A 6,000-nucleotide genomic window follows, 5' to 3' on the forward strand; every position below is an offset into this window, starting at 1 on the left:
GCATGGTGCACACAGTTGCAAAACGACGTCGTTTTGACTAAAAACGCGCGTCCTATTTAAAAAAAAAAAAGTTAAAATTGTGAATATATAGTTATGAATTTGTGGAAATATAGTTATGAATTTATGGATATTTAGTTTATTCATTGTGGATATTTAGTTTATACATTGTGGATATTTAGTTCATTCATTCTGAATTTTGTGTTATTCATTCACTGTGGATATATAGTTATGAATTTGTGGATGTATAGTTATGAATTTGTGGATATATAGTTATGAATTTGTGGATATATAATTCAAATTATGCACAAAAAAAATGCTATTGTCGAAAATCGAACCTGATTTTTTTAAAAAATGAGACGTGCGTTTTTAATCAAAACGACATCGTTTTTGCAACCTTGTGCACCAGGTTACACAACATAATTTGCGTTTATAAAGTAGTCACACGACATAAGAGAATAAGATGTGGGACAGTGAACTATCGAAGATCCCTTGGGTCAATTCGTCACCAGGAACATAACAAAAAGATCTACTTTGAGTAAGTTGGGTTTTTTATCCTTACAAAAATTAAAGTTTATCTCTTGATTGTTTTCCTCCAGCAAATTATATTGTGGCAATTTATATCGTGCACCAGGGCGCGCATTACATTGTGCGCCCTGATGCAAAACGATGTCGTTTTACATGACTGTATAAAAAAATACATATAATTGTATAAACAAATACACATAATTGTATAAACAAATACATATAAATATATAAACAAATACACATAATCACGTCAACTTCCTTCCGCGCCGTGGTGCAGGGTATAACGATTGTTATATTGTGGACCGCAGTCTACAATGCATTGTGGTCAGCGGTCCACAATGCATTGTGGTCCAAGCATCAAATATGCACTATAGTTTCATTTCAACACAATTACATTATCATTTTGATATAGCTACAGTTTCGTTAGACAATATACACTTAAATATGTGAAATTGTTATTCAGTTTCATTTTGTATACACTGCAGTTTCATTTCAACACAACTGCAGTTTCATTTCAATTCAATTGCAGTTTCATTTGATAATATAATAAAAATAATACGTGAGACAGTGTCACTTTAGATACACTATAATATCTGCCGGTTTGGACCATGGTCCAAAGTATAATTGATGGTTTTCCTCCTTCAAATTTATGATTTCGGAACTGGAATGTAATTAATTAAATTCAGCAATCTTTCTTTTATGAATGCTCACAATTTTGTAATTAATTTCATCATCTCCTTCCCTGCTGTTTGTTTTCAACCTCCTATTTCTTTAACATTGTAAGACTCGACCTTCTCAACATCATTCACCACAGCCTTTTCATCCCAATGATTATGCTGTGCATCCGTATGCACCATGCATGGTGCATACGGATGCAAAAATGACGTCGTTTTGGTGTCTAACTTTAAATAAAAAAAAAAAAAAAAAAAAAAAAACAGAATTGCATAACTACACATCCATAATTTCATTACACTTCCAGAATTTCATAACTATACATCCAGAATTGCATAATTACACTTCCAGAATTGCATAACTACACTTCCAGAATTGCATAACTACACATCCATAACTTCATAACTACACATCCATAATTGCATAACTACACTTCCAGAATTGCATAACTACACTTCCAGAATTTCATAACTAAAAAATCCAAAATGAATGAACTAAAAATGAATAACATAATGTTATTGCTGGGAATCGAAACTGTTTTTTTTTTTTTTTTTTTTTAAGTAGGGCGCGCGTTTTATGCAAAACGACGTCGTTTTTGCATCTGTATGCATCATGCATGGTGCATACGGATGCAAAGCATAATTTGCCTTTTCACCCACACCCCCATCAGTTTGGACGTTCTCATTCTCCTTCTCAACACTTGAAACTCTTTCCAAGACTTTTTCCGTGCCATATCCACCGAACTTTCTTTCTTCTGCAAATCTCTTTCTAACCACATATGTAGTCCAAGTATATATGGCAAGGTATTTCCTTTCAATTCACTACCTTCTCAATTGCAGTCTGTCAAGGTATGAAAACTAGAAGAAAAAAAAAAAGTTAGCAAGAAAGCAAAAAATACATCATATCAAAATAATACACATCATATATAATGATGAGTTCATATTGGATTGAAAGTATTACCACTAGAAAAATTACTGGACCAGTGTAAAAAGAATTTAGTTTTTTTTTTCTTCCACGACTTTACTGACTAAATTAGAGACGTGTAAATGTATCCACACTAATTCAAGTTTTTGATTTGATTGACGTATAGTAGAGAGTACAATACCTTGAAGTTGGTACTTCTATTCTTGTGCCCGCTAAACAAGCATGAAACCACAAAAACAACGAAATCCCTCTTGAACATGTCACCATGTTCTTTCATATCAACGATCCTTTAAGTAAGTGATTGTTTTTTACCAATAGAGAGAAAGTTGTGACCCACAACGTGTCCTCCATTCTGTTAGTAATGTTGTATTTTGGTACATTATATTGTAACATTATACATGTATAGTTAGAGTTGAATTAGTCCTAAACTAAAAGCTATTATATAGGGTTAGTTAGGCAAGTCTTTAATGCCTTTTGTATCTCTGTGTTATCCAAGATTTTGAATTCACGTAAAACATTCTCTCATCTGGTATCAGTTAGCTTTAGGCGATCCTCTCTCTCTTCCCCAACCATGTCGACGAACTCCAGTGAAAGAACAGTCAACGCCACAACCATACCCTCTCCAGCCACCACAAACACCCTGTCTACGGCACATCACCTGGTGTCGATGAAACTCACCACAAAAAATCACCTTAGTCATAAACTAATAGCTATTGTATAGGGTTAGTTAGACAAGTCTTTAATGCCTTTTGTATCTCTGTGTTATCCAAGATTTTGAATTTACGTAAAACATTCTCTCATCCATTCAAGCAACAAGTTGGTGTGGCTAGGTTTCAGTGGCGTTGGAGTTATTGCCTTAGCTTCAAGTACTTCAATTTGACCTTAGCTTTTGGAAGGCCAAACGTGCTCTCCACATCATCATCTGTCAATAACATCTCTTCCTCTTCCAACTCCAGTGCACATCTATACACATCAAAATTCTACACCAAATACGTGCTTAGTTTGTTATCCTAACATGCCACATCAAACTGCAACAATGAACCAAAGTCTATCTCTCTAATAGCATTCTTTTGATCTTCGGTCACCTTAGCAACTAATTGTTGCAATTCTAGTGGTGACATCGTTGTTTTAAGCAGTGATTCGAATGTCTTATTTAATTTTCTCTTCACCCATCTCTTTCCCTCTAGTGTGTTGAGCCTCATCTTCCTTATGTTTCTCCACCTCCTCATTGTATTCTCTTTCTTCCTCATATTTCTTCCTTTTTTGTTGTTTGACTTTCCTTTTTTGTTGTTTTATGGCATGACCTGACGTTTCTTCTCCATCATCCTTCTCTATTCTTCTTGTTCTTTTTCTATTTACGTAAGCTTTCTTTACTTCTTTAAGTGTCAGATTGAAGCCATCGTTGCTAGACATTTTCAACAACTAGCCTGTTAGTAACATAACATATTTGTTGGAAAAAATAGCTTAAAATGGCATAAAATGGCATGTTAAGTGGCTATTTTGTGGTACAATTATCAGTGGGTTCCACTTCCGATTTGGGTCGAATCAAAGTGGAATCGGATTCTTCGTAGTGAGACGAAGAGATTGATATATTGTACGCTCAAAATGGATAATGGGTGAATGAGATATTGATTCTCAAAGTAGACCCATTTGAGTTGAAAAATGAAGGAAAAAAGTGAGCTTTGTCCCACATTGGTTTGGAAAGAAGATTTGCCCCCCTTTTTATACAAGAGCTTTTTTGAAGCTTGTAGAATTGTATAGCATAGAGGCTCTCTCGCGCGGGGGTCGGGGGGGGGGGGGAATCAAATTCCAACTAGAAACGAGATAAAACAGGCTTGATTCAAGCCCGAGCTCGTGTGCGCCGGCACCTGCGGGCACGAATGTTGTCCAGAAATTGGCTGGCAATGTGCGCCGGCACCTCCAGTAGGCACGAATGTTGTCCGGAAATTGGCTGGCAATAGGGAGCTCGTGTACGCCGGCACCTGCGGGCACGAATGGTGTCCGAAAATTGGCTGCTCGTGTACGCCGGCACCTGCGGGCACGAATGGTGTCCGGAAATTGGCTGGCAATAGGGAGCTCGTGTACGCCGGCACCTCCGGGCACGAATGGTGTCCGGAAATTGGCTGGCAATAGGGAGCTCGTGTACGCCGGCACCTCCGGGCACGAATGGTGTCCGGAAATTGGCTGGCAATAGGGAGCTCGTGTACGCCGGCACCTGCGGGCACGAATGGTGTCCGGAAATTGGCTGGCAATAGGGAGCTCGTGTACGCCGGCACCTCCGGGCACGAATGGTGTCCGGAAATTGGCTGGCAATAGGGAGCTCGTGTACGCCGGCACCTGCGGGCACGAATGGTGTCCGGAAATTGGCTGGCAATAGGGAGCTCGTGTACGCCGGCACCTGCGGGCACGAATGGTGTCCGGAAATTGGCTGGCAATAGGGAGCTCGTGTACGCCGGCACCTCCGGGCACGAATGGTGTCCGGAAATTGGCTGGCAATAGGGAGCTCGTGTACGCCGGCACCTGCGGGCACGAATGGTGTCCGGAAATTGGCTGGCAATGGTGTCCGGAAATTGGCTGGCAATAGGGAGCTCGTGTGCGCCGGCACCTGCGGGCACGAATGTTGTCCGGAAAATGGAGCTCGTGTACGCCGGCACCTCCGGGCACGAATGGTGTCCGGAAATTGGCTGGCAATAGGGAGCTCGTGTACGTCGGCACCTCCGGGCACGAATGGTGTCCGGAAATTGGCTGGCAATAGGGAGCTCGTGTGCGCCGGCACCTGCGGGCACGAATGTTGTCCGGAAATTGGCTGGCAATGTGCGCCGGCACCTGCGGGCACGAATGTTGTCCGGAAATTGGCTGGCAATGTGCGCCGGCACCTGCGGGCACGAATGTTGTCCGGAAATTGGCTGGCAATAGGGAGCTCGTGTGCGCCGGCACCTGCGGGCACGAATGGTGTCCGGAAATTGGCTGGCAATAGGGAGCTCGTGTACGCCGGCACCTGCGGGCACGAATGTTGTCCGGAAATTAGCTGGCAATAGGGAGCTCGTGTACGCCGGCACCTGCGGGCACGAATGGTGTCCGGAAATTGGCTGGCAATAGGGAGCTCGTGTGCGCCGGCACCTGCGGGCACGAATGGTGTCCGGAAATTGGCTGGCAATAGGGAGCTCGCTCGTGTACGCCGGCACCTGTGGGCACGAATGGTGTCCAGAATTTCGGCTGGGCAGAGGAGCACGAAAGTTGCTACTTTCGGGCTCACGAAACAGCCCTTAATTGTCTATTAATTCCAATCTTTAAGTTTTGAATTTAATTTCAGCATCATGGGACTGCTGTTTCAGATGTTCAAAAATTGGTTTTAATACCAATTAAATGCCACCCATTAAATGCTATTCATTCCCAATCTTTAAGTTTTGAATTTAATTTCAGCATCATGGGACTGTTGTTTCAGATGTTCAAAAATTGGTTTTAATACCAATTAAATGTCACCCATTGAATGTTATTCATTCCATCACCCCTATATAAGAGAGGGTAGTAAGAAACAGATTTTTACACACACACACACACACACACAAAAAAAAAAAAAAAAAAAACAACGAGCACACTACATGAAACTTTGAGTTTTTCAAGCCTCAAAATTCTGCTTCTACTCCTTCTCTTAAAGCCTACTGCGTTCATAACCTTGCTTTGTTCGCCGGATTCCTTGTTTGGGTGCTCAAACATTGAATCATAAGCAAGTTTTATCCTGGGAAGCCTAGGCCATGAAGTTCCTAGCACTTTCAGGAGGTAGAAAATAAGGTTTTAAGGAAAGAGTGATCGCTTGACTCTTGCAAATACCCAACACCAAACACTAGCCAAACTCTCTATCTTTCCTTCCCTTTTTCT

The sequence above is a fragment of the Ipomoea nil genome, unplaced genomic scaffold (genome assembly GCF_001879475.1).
Source record: "Ipomoea nil cultivar Tokyo-kokei standard unplaced genomic scaffold, Asagao_1.1 scaffold1721, whole genome shotgun sequence".
Taxonomy (NCBI): Eukaryota; Viridiplantae; Streptophyta; class Magnoliopsida; order Solanales; family Convolvulaceae; genus Ipomoea; species Ipomoea nil.